Source organism: Cupressus sempervirens, chromosome 11, assembly GCF_028749045.1.
Source record: "Cupressus sempervirens isolate cs-2001-9-10 chromosome 11, ASM2874904v1, whole genome shotgun sequence".
Lineage (NCBI taxonomy): Eukaryota > Viridiplantae > Streptophyta > Pinopsida > Cupressales > Cupressaceae > Cupressus > Cupressus sempervirens.
In genome coordinates this window covers 837,552,072-837,570,594 of record NC_143128.1, presented here as the reverse complement: position 1 = coordinate 837,570,594, position 18,523 = coordinate 837,552,072, and positions in this window count along the sequence as shown.

Genomic DNA, 18,523 nt, shown 5'->3' with positions numbered 1-18,523 from the left:
TCCCTGGGCTACGTCCACCAAACAGCAAGTTCGATCTTATTACAATCCATTGATTACAACCTGATTACAATCTGTAATCCCTTACAGCTCAATACCACCGTAAGAACCAATTCGTATCACAACATTATGAAAAATACCCAACCCTAAGCCCTTTTATACAAGTATTAAACCGCTTTAGGGTTATAACATGTCGATCATATGTCAGCCATAATATGTCGGCTACCATGTCAGCTACTGCCCAAATTTTTTTTATGAAGTATGTACAATACTTTCCTAATCAGTCACCACAATCTAACAATTTTCCCATTGCCAAACCCATTTTTATAGATGAGATACAACCCTTGGAGCCTTATATTTGTAGATATCAATGCTAGCTAACCCAGACAGCTCTAAGGAAGACTAAGTAATGGAGAGGTTACCTAGAAAACCTAGTGGTAGTGGTATGGAGACCATGGAGGGATACTAAGGCATGGGATGATGCACAAGTGGAGCTAGGATATATGTTTACATCTTGACCACTGGTAGGTTGCTCCATGTAGATCATCAAGAGATTGTTGCTAACACAAGTCTGGCAACAGTATGGTTAGCCATAGGACATATCACACAAGTATTGTTTATATGCATGAATCACTATAGATGTGGATCATGGGTGGTTAGTGAGGTTAGACTTGGGTTGTTCTATGCTTGATGTGCAAACCATTGTGGTGGAATAGTGGGATTACTTGCTAGTCATAGCTAATGGGGAGATGACTCTAACATATTAGGCATACTTTGTGAGTCATCCATTCCCTCAATTCACTAATCCAATGGGGATGGCCATACCTATACAACCAATATAGGAAGCACATGCACCACTATAGTAGCCATAGTAGGAGAGAGTTAGGTAGAGGACATGCCAAGTTCATATTCATCCTTGACAGATGAGATTAGACCTAGATACTGGTGGTAATGAGATAGGTCATAAGTGTACTTGAGGTGAGATGGGCTCCCTAGGAGCGATCAAAGGAGACACCCAAAGACCACATATAGAGGTGGAGTAGCCAGTCAAGTAGCTAGAGCAGGGCCTATTTGGTAAGAGATGTAGGATCAACCTACTATAGGGCCATAAGGTGGAGATATCCTAGTATAGACCCAAGATTCCCTTAGGAGATTGATATATTTAGTTAGGATAGCATAGCAATAGCTGGGAGAGTTGTATATATAGCTTCCAATACGAGATAGGAGGATAGAAGAGTGGGATCATGAGATTTGTTTCTTATGAGAGCAACTAGAGCAGGAGTCTCATAGGTTAGAGTAGTAGGAACATGAGATCTGACAGTAGTTAGTGAGAGTGGCATACTATTTTGTAGTAGTTGTGTGAGAGGAGGCAAAGCAGGTGCCCCAATTTTCATAGTATAAAAAGAGAGTCAGAAGGTGCATGACCTCTAACGAGACCAAATATGCCTCCTCCTCCTCCTCTACTAGCTAGATAGGAGGGAGAGGGATAGAGTTAAGTTTCTTTCTTCTAATTTTGATATAGTTATGTACCGATTGGTGTGCGAGTGCCATCTTATATCATTTTTAAGGTCAATAGTGCTTGACTAGCATTTTATTTTGTACCGATGTATACTTGAGTCCATATATGTGATATTTTGATTCAAGTACCTTCACATGTGTCATCTTTCTTTCTGTATAATTTTTGTACATGAGATTTTAATGCTATGATTATGAATGCAAATTTGATATGATGTATGAATGTAGTGTAGACGAGATGAATCATGATATAATGTATGAAATGCAAAATGTGAGTGAACTAACATCTCATTTAGTGTTCCAGTTTGTTGATAGTGAGAGATATCCCATGAATATTGATAGGATGAACCAAAGAACCAAATGCTTGTGTAGGGATGAGGAAACATTATACTTTGAAGAAGCTGACAATCCCTCATCATGAAGGATGAAATTAAATTAGTGATTGAGACATGTGCTAATGCAAATGTAGCCTTACACTAGATGCAACCCTAAATCTGGTTACCAAGCTTCAAAAATTATCATCATTGAGTGTTTAGTGAAATCCCACATGTTGTACAATTCCCCCCAATGTTGTAACCATGGAAATATGAATAGGACATATGTGATAGTATTGTTGGGATTAAATGCAAGCATTTGAGGCACAAGAAGCCAAAATGACTATAACATTTGTCCCTTTTAATGTAGCAAGTGAACATAAGCATCAAAGCATAAACCTTAGGATGACCAAAATTTTTCTTGTGTGTAGACACACCAGAAAAATGAGAGATCCTTCTTATGCTAAGTAGTCAGTAAGTATTCTATCTTCAATGACCTTTTCATTTGTAACCTGAGACATAAGTGTGCTAGGTATACTCATAATAACCCATATTTTTATTGAGTAGGATGAGTATCATTATTTGCTATAGCATAGAGAATTCACTCCAACAAGCAAGGAAAAGAACCAACCTTAGTAAAGAGTCCATATAAAATGAGTTGAGGTACACATGACCATCCAATGAGAGATAGAGGCTTTTATAATGGACACCCCTTTATATGGATGCTTTAGATAATTGGAACTAAACCATCAAACATAGAGCAAAGAAAATATCATGCCCCTAGTACTTACTTCTCTAGTAAAAAGAGACATCATCAAGTTGCTCAAAGGGGAATGATAAAAAAAAACAAAAAAAAAAACAAAGAAAAGCTTAGCATATCCCAAACGCATTAATCATTTTGAGTTTAGTTCCTATATTATAAGATTGATATAAAGTGTCAATGTTCAAAACATATGTGAAAGAAATCTCCTTAGTAGGAGGATGATAGTATATAGACTCAGTTAGGATAGATCATGATTGATGACAAAGAGGAATCTTCATTGAGAAGAACCTTAATAGGAAACTGAGCGATATTAGACATATGCAATTAGGTCAAATAGTGACTGACACAAGAGAGATATTCCATGAGAGGAATCTCAAAAGTGACTCAACAACTAGTGACTAATGCTAGAGAGATCTTCCATAAAAGGAATCTCAAAAGTAACACAAGCAACAATAGGTAGACATAGAACAACTAGTGACTGATGCGAGAGAGATCTTCCATGAGATGAATCTCAAAAGTGGCATGAGTGATTGTAGGTAGACATAATTAGAACAATTGGTGACTAACGTGAGAGATCCTCCATGAGAGGAATCTCAAAAGTGACATGAGCGATAGTAGGTAGATGTAATTTGAACTAGTGATTGATGCAAGAGAGATCTTCCATGAGAGGATACTCAAAAGTGATATGAGTGATAGTAGAGAGACATAGTTAGAAAAAATAGTGACTAATGTGAGAGATCTTTCCTAAGAGGAATCTCAAAAGTGACAATAGTGATAGTAGGCAAACAGAGTTAGACAAACTAGTGTCTAACAAGAGAGGGATTCCTATGACACTATACAGTGTTGCCCTCAAGTTATGACAATATTTAATCCATGGATGTATGTGTGAAAGCAACAAACTAAAGTAGGAAAGCAATTGTATAGAAAGCCAAAAGATGAATTGTGAGATGTAACATTAGGAACAAGCGATGCCTATTTACTAGTTTTTCACCTTCTTGGTAGAGATTCTCTTTTTGCTATCATGATGCTTTTTTACCAAGTTTTCATCAATGGAACTTTTCTTTCCAATTTTTTTGTATTTTTCTCTTTTTGATGTTTATTTATTTAATTTTTGAATGTTTTTGTATTTTTTAACTTTTTTATTTTTTTGGTAGTACCGAGGTGCCTATTTCTAGGTTTTCACCAAGGTAATGATTTTTTTAGAACTTTTAAGAATTTTTTAGAACCCTTTTAGAAAATACAAGCTCTCAAGTAGGATCGTATGATTTTTTTACATGTCTAGCAAGGTGTAGGGCAAGATGTAGTAGCAAGCTAGTGAATAAGAAGAGATGGATAGGCAAGGACTATGAAATGAGTGAAAGTTACCCTCAAGGAAATTCTTCACAAGATTTTCCAAGCTAGGGAAAATGGATATAGAAATATAAGCTCATGCATGGTGTAATGAAGGATATCATGTAACTAATCCAAGAAAATGACCATGTTAAGAGATTGCTAAGAACTAAGTTTTCCCCTTTCTTTTGTTGATCAAGACCGAAGGGTTAACTAAATAGGATAGCAATGTTTGTTATGGAAGTTATGAGTGAATGACTTTGGGAATGAGGACATTTGAAGGATAAGAAAGATCATGATAGGATTTCATGGATGGAATAATTATGCATGACACCTATTTACTAGGTTTTCATCATGGTATTTATCCAAGGAGCCATAAGAAGTGGTTTTCACCATAGGATGGTGTTGGTACCCAATACACATCCAATATTTTAATTTTTTAGTATGGAATCTCAAACCTATTTGAACTAAGCTTCAAAGCAGTTTGAAGTGGTTTGATTTGTCAAAATATGCTCAGATTGAGTTCAATTAAGTTTTCAAGTGAAAAAACATAGGTTCCTCAAGTTCATTGGCTTAAATGAAGTTTAGAGTGATTCAAATTTAGGGGATCCCAAGTACTCAGACTCAAGAGTTCAAGTATCAAGTGCACAAATAATTCTCATGTTAGACACAAGAGTGTTAATCATGTGGGATTTTGAATAGATGAAGTTGGAAGTATGAAAGAATGCATCCTTACTACATATGGTATATGGTATCAATGATATTTATGGCATTGCTATTTAATTTGAAATTTTTTTGTTGTGGAAGTAAAAAGAGATTCAAAGACCCACATTAACCCTTCCTATAAAAAAGGGTTGTTTTTCCTATAAAGTGATAGGTTGTGGAAAGCATATTTTGAATGGCTATTGTATTCATACAATTATTATGAAGATGATAGATATTGCATATATAGATCCATGAGCATTTTTCTGTGTCTCTACAAAGAAACATGAGTTCAAGTTGTTGTGTAAAATGCAAACCGATATCTTCATGTTAGTGGATAGAGCTTCATACCAACACTCCCATGATCATGTGAATAGGATAGAAAAGTTTTTTATGGAGGTTATGAGTGAATGACTTTGGGAATGAGGACATCTAAAGGATAAAAAAGATCATGATAGGATTTCATGGATAGAATAATTATGCATGACACCTGTTTACTAGGTTTTCATCATGGTATTTATCCAAGGAGCCACAAGAAGTGGTTTTCACCATAGGATGGTGTTGGTACCCAATATACATCCACTATTTAAAATTTAATAGGTTTTCATCATGGTATTTATCCAAGGAGCCACAAGAAGTGGTTTTCACCATAGGATGGTGTTGGTAACCAATATACATCCACTATTTTAAATTTTTAGTATGGAATCTCGAACCTCTTTGAACTAAGCTTCAAAGTAGTTTGAAGTGGTTTGATTTGTTAGAATAGGTCTAGATTGAGTTCAATAAATTTCACAAGTGAATAGACATAGGTTCCTCAAGTTCATTGGCTTAAATGAAGTTTAGAGTGATTCAAATTTAGGGAATCCCAAGAGCTTGGACTCAAGAGTACAAGTATCAAGTGCACAAATAATTCTCATGTTAGACACAAGGGATTTGATCATGTGGGCTTTTAAATAGATGAAGTTGGAAGTATGAAAGAATGCATCCTTACTACATATGGTGTATGGTATCAGTGATATTTATGGCATTGTTATTTAATTTGAAAATTGGCTTTTGTGGAAGTAAAAACAAACTCAAAGACCCACATTAACCCTTCCTATAAAAAAAAGGTTATTTTTCCCATAAAGTGATAGGTTGTTGAAAAAATATTTTGAATGACTATTGTATTCATACAATTACTATTAAGATAGATTGCATATATAGATCCATGAGAATCTTTCTGTGTCTCTACAAAGAAACATGAGTTCAAGTTGATATGTAAAATGCAGACCAATATCTTCATGTTTGCGGATAGAGCTTCACACCAACACTTCCATGATCATGTGTCACCCATGCCTCATCGGGTCTCTAGTATAAGGGACATTGGGCCATTGAACACCATGAAACCCATGGAAAAGGATGTCAAGTATCGGCATGAATAAAGAAAAGATGAGTAATTAGGCCTCCCCATGAAACTCAACCACATCATTGAGTCACTTCAATGTTTAAAACAATCCTTTATACAACCCAATGAGTAATCATTAGATTAAAACTTGTTTAGGCACTTAGAGGTGTGTGTAATGAAGAAAAATCACATTGAGTTTTACCATCATGAACAACATATGTTTGTGGTAGTTTTGAGTGGATATATTTGGAAATTCCATTTTACCTATAGCACATACATGTCATTGTGACAGGCACCTCAAGCATGCACCGTGCTATCCCTCACAAATGGAGATTCTTCATGTGCTCATTACTAACTTTGACTACTTGGCTTCATAGAAGAATGTAGTGGTATTTAGTCTAAGGGCATTTCACACTATAGGTGACATCCACATTGACTAGAGAAAAGGGATAGACATGGTCCCCTTATGTGTGCATCTACATTAAATGAACTTGGCTTTAGCACAAGTGCTTGGTGTATAAGGATTTCATATTCTCATCTATCTGCATGTAGGATGTCTCCAATTTGTCTAAAAAAATGCATGTATCAACTATTACACATTAACATTGGAAGAAAAGGTCATGTGAACTATTTGTTAAAATGGTTTTGACCCTATAGACCTAGAATGAAGCCATGTGTCAACTGTTGGGAGATCATTTCTAATGGTTTATGATAGTTAAACATTCATGCCACCATATGTTAGTATTCACATAAAGTTGATAAAGACATAATGATAAGGTGTTGGCAGTTGAGTTTTGATTTGCACATCTTCAAGTGGGAAGGGGAAGGTGATACACATTACCACATTGGTTTATGCTTCATGTTCTTATTCTACACTTGAATCAGCTTTAGATAGTTGATTTCAATAGATTTCTAGATACCTCTCATGTGTACTAAAGACATAAAAATCATACTTGAATATTGGCACTTTGGAACATGTGATAACAATCACTTATGATCAATTGGAAGCATGGCTAAGAAAGCTTGACAAAGCCAAAACTTTCTCCTCATACCAAAATAAAGACTACCAGTAATATGAAGGTGTCTAATCATGCTTGAAGGCCAAAGTTAATGCCTGGGGAATAGGCAAGAAAAATGTTTAATCAAAGCACCAATCCAATGCATGAAAGCATAAAAACTACATGTGGAAGCCCAAAAGATGTGGTAAAGAAAGGATGTGGTATAAATAAATAATGAAATGTGTGTATAAATATGTAAAATCCAAATATTCCTTCAATAGGTGTCGCCATTTACTTCATAACCAAGATATAAATATAAACATTCTATCCATCCTATATGGAAAGGAAATGTAATGTGAGAATGAATCACAATAAAGTGTTTAATTATGGATTAAAACATTACACATGTCGAGGATGGAAATATTAGAAGATGAGGGGAGAGCATGTGTTCTTAAGAATCGGTTATTATAACTGAATAACCTCAATAGAAAGATGGGAGCTTATATAATTTACAAAAAGCCGAAGAAAGGGGGGCCAATTTTTTGTTTTTGTTTTTTCCAATCCTTCTAAGGGGGAGAAAGTAGACTTTGGGGCTATAGAAAAGCAAAGCTTTTATTTTTTTGGACTTTTTATTAGTAAAAGGGGGAAATTTTGATTTTAAACATAATGTAAGAGAGGGAATTTATGTTTTCTTCTAGAAGGTGATTCTAATGCAAATATGTAATGAGATCTGTATAATCTTTACATTTTAGAGAAGAGAGATTTGGGAGATAATTGCAAATTGAAACTTTGAGTTTGGGCAATTTTCTTTCTACTAATCATTATCTTTATGTAACTTTTAGTTTTTTCTAAATGTATTTAGTGTTACTATTTTTTGAAAACATTTTGATAACAAGATATCTTTGAAGCTTTGATTCTTCAATTTCTCAAGAGGATGGAAGATTTAATCTTAGTTTTCATTCTTTCTATTATGTAAGATTCGAATAAATGGACATTGTGTCATTTATTTCTTTTTAGTTGCTTGGTTTTTTCTCATCTATTTCATGTTTATAGATAGATGTTTGTAAACCTTTTGTGCTTTCTTGTTAAAAGAATCCATATTTTTGTCTTTGTGAATTCATTGTAAACTATACATAGGGAGCTATACCTAGATAAATTTAGAGGGTGCTTACTTTTTTCAATAGAAAAGTGACACAACCATTAGTGCATATTCAGTCTTCCAACTTGGACTTTTGGGGTTAATTTGTATTTATTTCTTTGAAGGACAATCTATTCACTAATAGAGGGGTTTATTTTTCTTTTACTTTTTCTACCAAGATGCCACAAGAAGTGGTTTTTGCCAAGGCACTATTTCATTTTATTTTATTTTATATATTTTTTCTTTATTTTTAGAAAGAGCTCAAGCTTTGTCAAGTTCGATAGCACACCTATAAGAAAGATAAGTTATAATAAGAAAAGGCCATAACAAGGTACAATCAAAGATGTTGATAAGGTAATGGAAGGGAAATGATAGGAAAATGAGAGGTAGATGGAGGATAAAGTTGTTGGGTTTGGAAAATTGAAACAAGCAAGGATAGCAAGTAGGCATAAAATTTGGAGGATTTCATGATGGTGGATGAGATATTTGGCAAGATCAACATTGAAACACACCTTGAAGGGTGATAGAATGATGGGAAAATCATGAAAAAAATAAATTGAGGCTTAGATATATGAGCCAACAAAACCATTTTGGAGGAAGGTAGAGTAGAAGGTTTTGAAGCCTTTTTAGGAAGATGTTGGGAAGAAGATGGAGTGGAAGCCTTTGGAAGCTTGAATGTCAACTTTGATTTTTTTTCGACATTCAATTCCTTCAAAAGAGACTTGGGAATCCTTATAGCTTTTTATTTTTTATTAGATACTTTGAAATATATTTCTTTAATAACAAATTTAAGAACCCACACTTTCTTTGGTTGAGCTCTTTGAATAATGGACCTTTGCAGTCTCTTTTACATTATTTTCCTTCTTAACATCCACATGTTGATTAAAGGAAACATAGTGAACTTTTGAGGATGGATTCATGCACTTGTGTTTGAGTTGATCATCAAAATTTCTTCCAAAGGACTTGGGATTTGTAGATGAATGAGGCCAATATGACTGGTTTAGATGGAAAGCTAAATGTGAAGAGCTGAAGTATGTGTATCTTTGTTGATCTTAGGGTAGGGTAGGAGGAATGTGTAATGAGATGAGAGTGGAAATGGGAGATAGAGGAACATAAGGTCCCAATATGGATGAAATACTTGAAGGTTTTAGCTTAGATGGATAGGGACCAAGGATAGATTTAGAAAATGTGAATGGACCATGAGTAGGGATATCAACATCTTTAGAGTGAGAAATATGGAAAAAGCCATCAATAGATTTATGAGTAACTAATATAGGAGCAATACCTTTTATAGGAGCATCTAAAGCTTGAGCATAGTTTTGAAGTGAATGTAGCGATGTAAAACAAGAGGATGAGGGAACACATTTATCTTCAAAAGGAATTTGAGGTGGCATAGGAAAAGTATTCTTCTCTTGGTCTTTAATAATCTCTTTAGGGATGGTGGAAGGAATATCTTGATCTTGCTTAGTAGAGGTGCATGACATGGAGATGGAGGACTATGTGTATCTTAAGATGGAGGCATGAGATCTTGGAAGATTTAAAAGGGGATGAAGGAATCTTGGTCCTAATCAACACTTGTTTCTTCATTGTTTAAGTAGTCCTCTAGAAACAAAACTAATTCCAAGGATGAGGGAGCATCTAAATCTATATTCAAATATATTTCTAGAGTTTGCATAATAAGCTCTTGAATTTCAAAAGGAAAATTACTTGGAGTGGACTTCATAGGCATAGTAGGGCATGAACAAGTATGATCTGTGAAGGTAGTGACAAGACTTGCAACCCAATATTTGTTGGCTTGAGTTTCTTTTAAAGGCAATCTTTGAGGGTATACATAGTCAACAACAAAAGAATTAGGTGCTTTTTTTGGTAAATATATGTTTGAAAGATTAGATCTTTTAGAAGGTGATGGCATGTTGGAAGAAGTAGAAGTTGCATTTGAACCATTACTAGACATGGTTTCATGATGTTGATCAAGCAGAGCTTAGATTTTTGAATTATGCCATTATCACAGAGATCTTGGATCATGTTTTTCAGCTCCTTACAATGTGAAGTTTTATATAAATTATGTCTATGATAGGCACAATAGTTACTCATAAAAGAAAGCTATGCCAAAGTGACCTTAGGTAAAATAATGATTTTTTATACAAGATGTTCTTCCAAGGTTAACTCATACGATTTTCCCAAAGGTGTGAAATCATGCTTTAGTTTAAATTCCCAAGGTTTGTTTTCAAAGATACCTTTAGATTTCTTGGGTACACTATTTCCAAGGGTTTGGTTTCAACATTGTAAGAAGTTGATGGCTCATTTTCTTTAGAGGAACTAGAATAACTTTTCAAGGAGAATGTGCTTGATGATGCATTTTATTCTTTTTTTAGTCTTTGAAGTTGAGCACTTATTATTTCAATTTTTTTCTTCGTATTTGTAACTATAATCCCTTCTTCCTTACTAGGAATGTTAGACTAGGTGTATTTATTACTAGCCATTTTGCTAGTTTTAGGATTCTCTTGATACAAGGGATTGAGAGTTTGCTGAAAGTTTTTAAAAAATATTCTTTGGAAATGAGGTGGACTAATAGGTGAAGGAGATTGTGAAGACCCCTCACTAGATTCACTTGATTTAGACCGTGTATAAACTGGGCAATAACCTCTGTAGACACCTAAATATGATTACATCACTTAAGTAATCCTATTTAGTCATCTCCTAAGGCATCATTAATTAAGTATTTAATATTTAATTAATCTATTTCATCCCCTAGTTAATTATTTAATTTAATCAACTATAGTCCAATTCATAAAATCAAATGATTAGCCAAAATCAGTTTATCAATTAAATCCCCGTTCCTCTATTAAATTGAGTAAATCCTCAAATCTATTCTATTTAATTCCATACCCCCATTTTATTAAATAAATCATTTAATAAAATATCTAAAATCCTAAAAGCCTCCCTAAACCATATCCTAACCCCTAATCCAACCCATTCACACATACTAACCTCACTTAGCCACCCAACTAACCCATCCCATCAAATGTAAGCCACTTGCCCCCTAATCCCCATCTAATACAAGCCTAATCCTTACTCTAACCATGTCCATAACCTTAATCCTAGATTAATAATTCCTAATCCAAGCCAAAGTCAAGACTTCCACCCACCTCCCATTTTAATATTCAAACAAAGACTTCATCCTTCATTTTAAAGTCAAAAATTCCACCCACCAACCATTTTAATATTCAAAAAAAGACTTAACATCCTCTTTTAATATATTCAAATAAAGACTTAACCTACCTCATTAAATACCAAACCACTTACCTCTTAATATCATCCTAAGATAAGCCTAATCCCTTCCTTAAGCATGTGCACAACTTCAACCAAGGGTTAAGAAAGTCTTAAACCAAACCAAAGTCAAAGTTCTATCCTTAAAGACTTGCATTCCTATCTAAGAGCCTTAAAGGCTCTTATATGACTTAAAGGCTCTTTAAAGATTTTTTACACCTATTTTCCACACTCATCCTCCCTTTTCTTCCCTCATAACTCTCTCTAATGACCTATCTTGACCATCTTCCCTATCCAATCCCTTTCTAACACTTGTCACAAGGCTAGAGCTTTGAAGAAGCATGATCCATGTGCTCTCTTCTCCTTGCATCCTAGCCTTCCTTAACCAATTACCCTCCCTTGAATCTTAACCCTCCATCTCACTACCCCTTGGCCTATAAATGAAACCCTCTCCCTTCACAAATATCATCCACTTCTATGCTAATGTTATGGTGCTATTTTGAGAGACTAAGGACTATCAAAATACCATCATAATGGCAAAATCCATCCACAACTCCATTTTGAATCATATCCTACATTGAAGATTAAGCAATGTCATTGAGAACACATCCTATCTTATGAACACATATATGAATCAAAGGGAAGATTGCATGGTTTAAGAGGTTTACACATTCTTAGGCTACTTTGGTACTTTAATTCTCTTTTGTCTAATCATATATGTGAGTTAAATCTATTGTTTTGAATGTTTTGGTTATCCATTGTATTCCTATAAACACTAGTTTTACAACACTACAACCTCAACCATGATTCTAACCCCTAGCTCTAAATTTTCTAAGTCTATAGGGAGGAAACATGTTTCCACTCCTTGTTGAAATAGTCATAGACAATGATGAAAGGAAAAGCTTAAATAAGGACCACACTAGAACATAGCCTCAAAGTGAGATAACAGTGTTGTATACCTCGGTATAAGTCATTTGAGTAATGGATAGAATAGCCAAGAGTTATTACTATCATGACAAAAGGTATGACAAATAGAAAAGGAAAAAATAAGATAACTAAGTGAGGAGACTAGCTCATGTGTAGATTGCAATTTGTTAACTAAGCAAGAAGTTAGAGTTAGAAACTATTGTAGATAGAGGAATAACCAAGTGCTCTAGACACAAATCAGACTTGGATCAAATTTTGAAGAGGGAGCTGAAAATAGCTTGCTATTTTTGATAGATTTTGATAGATTCAAGCACAGAAATGACTCTAAGGCTAGGAAGTACAGAAAACTAAGTGAGCAAACACAATTCCCAAAATAGTTTTGATAGTTTTAGGATAAGATCTTGTGAGAGGATTCATAGGGAATTACATATGAAATTACAATGAAGTAGGTGAAAAGTTAGAACAACAAATTTTAACTAGTCTTCTCACATGAGGAATTTTATAGACTCAAACAAGGATTTGATAGTTTCACAAAAAGAAAGAATTCTAGCATAAAAAGATAATGTTTTACAAAACCTTGCATGGAGATTTGCATATAATCACATGAGGACCTACAAAGAACCTCGTAAGGAAGTACTAACAAGGAGTTTTCTCACACAAAAAATCATAGAATTGGGTACAAGAAACGAGACAAACTAACAATTTTGACTAAACTTGAAGAGATTTTTCAGTGGTTTTGACAATTCTAGATAGAATATTGATTGTGTTTACAAGTTTTAGATAGATATTAGCATAGTTTTCAAGTTTCAAACATCAGTTTAGTTTTCAAAGATAGTTTTTTTTAGACACAAGAAGCAAGAAATAGCCAAAAAAAATCTAATCTAGGACAAAGCAACTCAGAGGGATGTGGGAATCTTGACCTTTAGTTTGTTTGATAGATTTAGACAAGTTTAAAGATGCACTTTACCCCTATAACAAAAAATGATAGAGGAAGAAAAACCTTTGTCTCACAACTAATGTGCACACTTTCATCTAACACAACCATGTCACTCCACTAGAGGACACTCATGTTTTTAGTGTATACCAAGGACTCAATAACATATATGTTGAATGAGAACCCTTGTGATAGGGGTAAAGTGCATACGCCACCTTCCAGGGTCCAAGTACATAGCTATTGTGAGTATCTAGAGGAGAGATTCTTCCCCCTCCTTGCACAAAGATTATGCCCCCTTTCAGAGGTGAACCATGTAGCAACTAACTAAAAGTTTTTTACTTAGATTCCATTCATATTAACCCTTAGTGGCTTCACAAATGAAGTTGAGGCTAGTAGCCCACACTAGTATCTAAAAGTGCACACACTTGACTAGCATGATTGGGGCATGCACTAACTAGTACAATAGAGAGAGCCTCTTCTTGATATGTGATCTTATAATGAAGAAGAAGAAATTAATATAGCTTTAGAGTTTTTCTCAACAAAGCTTTGTTATTATAGTGACTTGGAATCTTTAGAAAAAGGAGTGTACTAACTTGGGTCATTATTAGAGGTTGGATTTCTCTGATAGGCCCTCTAAAAGGTTGACTCAGACTAGTGGTTCAAATCTAAGGGTCCAAGTTTTAGATTTCCCTCAAGGGGAAAGAGTATACTCCTCTACCTCATCACCCTACCCAAACACACAGAACATGTTCATCATCGAGTTAGCTTATTGATCCCAACTTTTCTTTTCTCAAGATTTTAATTTCTTAAAAAGAAATCATCATGTCTTCATAGAAAAGACTCATATAGTAGAACCACTAACTTGCTTGCCTCCCTTAGGTACTATCTTCCAAAGGCATCTAGGTCTTTGATTTACTCTTGGGCATCACTTCCAAATAGTAAAGATCATACTCCCTATTCATTTTTCTAGAGCCCTATGAAGTTCACAAGCCCTATTTTAACTATGTAACAAAATAGTAAAATAAAACACAATGTTTAAGTGGGTTTGAATTTTTTCTTTGACATGCATATCTTCCAAAAATGTCCTACAATCAAATGGTCAATATTGTTTCAAGGGTTTGTAATAAAAATTCTTTGACAAGTGTCCTAAAAACCACTTTTAGGCTACATCATAGATTAGATATCATCAAATAAATACTACAAAAATAGTCATGAGATCAAACAAATCATGAAAATGAAACAAAAATGTAGACTTTTGGTTTACTAGTGTCAAGTCTCACATGAAGAAACACAACTCATGGTGTGAGAAAGTGTAGTAAAGCCTATGAAAAAGTGTAAAATTAGTATTTTCTCATGCGAGAAAGTACATCAAGCCATGCTAGGAAACACAATTTCAGCAATTTCTCATAAAAGGAAGTGTAGAATAGGAGATGAAATCTTAGTTTCTGCGTGCAAGAATGAGGTTTTTTGTGTGAGAAACCAAGGGAATATATAGACGATAGTGACATAATACTAAAATATACAAAAAAGAGGAATAGATAAGGTTAGAAACTTGATTTCTTGACCCCATGGTGGGTGCCATAAATGTATGTGGGAAATGTGGGTCTTGCTCTTCACATACACTTCAACATGATCCTTATATGTGGAACCTTCCCAGAATGAACATTGCATTGTTCATCTAAAATAATTTGGCAAATTGATCTATTGCCTCCTAACTAGATGGATTATGCTATTGCTCTTAGACTGAGAAGCTAGCAACCAAACCTCTAATATGAAGGATTTAATTAAGCTAGATGAAAATGCAAGATTGATCTAAATGAGATATTCAAATTAATCTAGATGAAATGCATATATTAAACTAAGAATAGAAAGAACACATTATTCTAAATGAATGCATTTTAACACTAGAATGATATTATGATGCTAGAAAATAACAAGCTATGAATGTACAAGAAAATGAGTGTAATCTAGCATAAATTCAATACTCTCACCTTCGTAATGAGGAATTGAAGGCTTCTTAAATAAAATCCCAAAAATTGATCAACAGTCAAGATGAAGTAGAATAGATGGTTGAGATTGGAAATGATATTTAGTTAGAGTGGAAACTTCCTTGTGTAGATGGAGTTAACTAATTCAATTTTATGTGTTAGAAAGAGTTAACTGGGTTAATTCCATTCTACTCAGAGTTTCCATTTTTGAATTAAAGAGAGAATTTGGAGAGAATATTTGATTTAATAAAATAAAATATGACCACATAATTGAATAATCTTAATTAATTGAATAATTAAATTTAATAAATTAAAATGAGGATATATCCTATTAAATCAAATACAGTTAATTCCCTTGTACATTAGCTAAAAGGATGATTTTAATTTAATTAAAGTATAGAGACTTTTAATTAAATTAAACTTAATTAATAGGTTTAATATAGCTAATTTGAGTCAATACTTAGGAATTAAATATAGAGTGTAATTAATATAGATTAGGGATTTTCTACATTTGACACTTAGGTCAAGTTGCAAATATCTAAATCAAAATTGCTTAGTAAAATAGGACTTAGGATTGATCAAATAGACTAGAATTGGTTTAGCACAACAATGTGCCAATTTTGAGGTATTACAAGTGTTTAGTGCTAGGTTAAATTTTTTTATTATGATTTAATAAAAAATAAACAATTTAAATTTGATTAAATTTAAAATAATGTATCAAGTAGGGTTACTATTGCAAATATGGGTAGGTTGAAAGTTTAGTTACAATCTTGAAGAAATATTATATTTAGAGTTTGATATAAATTATAGTTAAGGTTACAATTGGATTATGACAATATCCAAATTTGTCTTTCTAATTTTCATTAGGGTTTTGTAAAATTTATAATCTTATAATTCATTCAATTCTAAAATTAAGATCTAATATGAATTAAGATTAAAACTAGTGTTAAGCTTTAGAGAAGTCAGTGTTAAGGTTCAATTAAGGTTGACAATTAGATTGAAAAGTTAGCATTGCACTTGGTGTTCAAAAAAGATTAAAGATTACCTTTAGTTTTAGTTATGGTTTAGTATGTACCAAAATATTGTACTTTGATAAAATTAAAGACTATATGTTTATGATTAATATCATAAAGTCTAATTGGTTGTACTTTTTATTTATTTATTAAATTAGGCTCTAAGAGGTTCTAAGGTTAAAAAAATTTAAACTTGGAATAAATTATAATTAGAGTTTCAAAATGTTTATAATTGTGGTAATAATTGCATAGGTATTTTTTATTGTTAATATTCATAATATTCAAATCATCTTTCTATTTTTTATGAAAAACTTTCTTTGTAGGGTCCTATAAAATACTAGATTTTCAAATAAAGTAAGATGATATTTTGTGCGAAAGAGTGAGGGAGAGTGGAGAAATATAAATAAATAAAGATACAGATGAAAATAGATAATACACTTAGATGTCTAAGGTAATGTAGATCAAAGAGAAATAGAGAAAATAAATTATATAGTTTGAGAGAGATGAAAGGTAAAGAGATGAGTAAGATGAGATAGAGATAGGGTGGGAGAAAGAAGTGTCTAAGTGTGTGATCAAGAAACATATAAAGGTAGAGACATAATAATGATAGAGAGTGTGTGAGAGTTAGAGGTATATAGATATAGAAATAGAGAGTAATAATGATCTATAAATATTTCACAATATTTGATCATTTGATATATATTTTACTATCGGCATAACCCTTGCACCTCTTGAAAGGTGTAAGTACTAGCAGTTAATGAATTTGATGTAATGAATCCAATTAGTTATATGAATGATATTTTCATTGTGTAAATTTATTTTTCTAATCGAAATCATTTATTGGGAGACTATAGTGGCCTAATTATTACCACTACTTGGCATGAAAGAAAAGTGGATTTTGAGATAAAACTTCATGCTCCATCTCTTCTACAAATATAAACATTAGCACCAAATTATTTTAGAATATGGTCCCAAAGAGTGCTTTAATTTTCCTTGTCCTAGAGTAAAAGCTCAATTCCTAGAAATTGTACAAGACAACAAAAAAATCAATTTGTTAAGGAACATATAGTGCAAATAGATTTAAAAGATAAATGAAGTATTTTTAGAGGAGAACATATTGGTACAATCCATTCAATCTCACCTATCATAGATCTCAAGTTATAACATCTTGAATAGGGGTTCTGATAACTCTACTTCTTTTGACACTAGTAAAAGTTACAAATTGCATGTGGAATCATGTTTGAAAACTAATCAAACAAATTTTTCATAAGCTCAAAATTGAAACATAGAAAGTCTCTAACCACTAGAATGTAATGTAGAAGGAAATTTATCATTTTGGTCAACTGGGTCAAATTTATAACAAATCAAATAGGGCTTCCAATAATTCTTAACAATTCACATTAGCATGATGACAATAAATGACCAACTTTGAGGGATTCAAAACCTATAAAAATAGATTCAAAATGATGCAAAATCTAAAATATAGGTTCTTTGGTATGGACACTAAACAATCCCAAAGCAGTGAGTCATGAAACATTACTAGATACAAGATATTCAATTGCAAACGTGATCTCCTATCACTATTTGACACAGGCAAAAATACAAAATTGTACATTGCTCAAAACAAGATTTCACAAAATGACTCATAATGGTAATTTATCATCATGGAATGAGTGGATATATAGAATTCAAGGTGTTAGAAACATTAAACACCTCTTACGCCTCAAAAGTACAGCCAAGTACACTTGCATCAAAAAGTATGTATAGGACTTGATTTTTCAATGGTACTCAAAATCAAGGCTTTCAATTTTGAGTCCCAATAGTGGCTCTATCTGGGGATGCATGTACCTTGTGGGCATGGCAAGGATTTAGATCTATAGAAGAAGCATAGCACACATTTGACAGCAAAAACTTTTCTTGTATAGCTTTTATTGAAAGCAAGAAATCTACTCCTACTATGTACAAATGATGGCCTCAGGCCAATAGAAAGTTTTAAAAAGTTCTTACCTATATCATATACCTAATTCTCACTAACATTTTTTTGAGGTAATTTGAAACTCTTATTCTCCTTTTTTTCACCCAACACAACAATACTTTCAATCACTTCATTAGGCAAAACAAAACTATTATCATCACTTTCATAGTGCATATAAAAATTAGCATTACTTTCTTCATCTTGCTCTCTATGAAAATATGAATCAATGTGATCATAACTACTAATATCTAACTAAAACCAATCATCACTAACTAA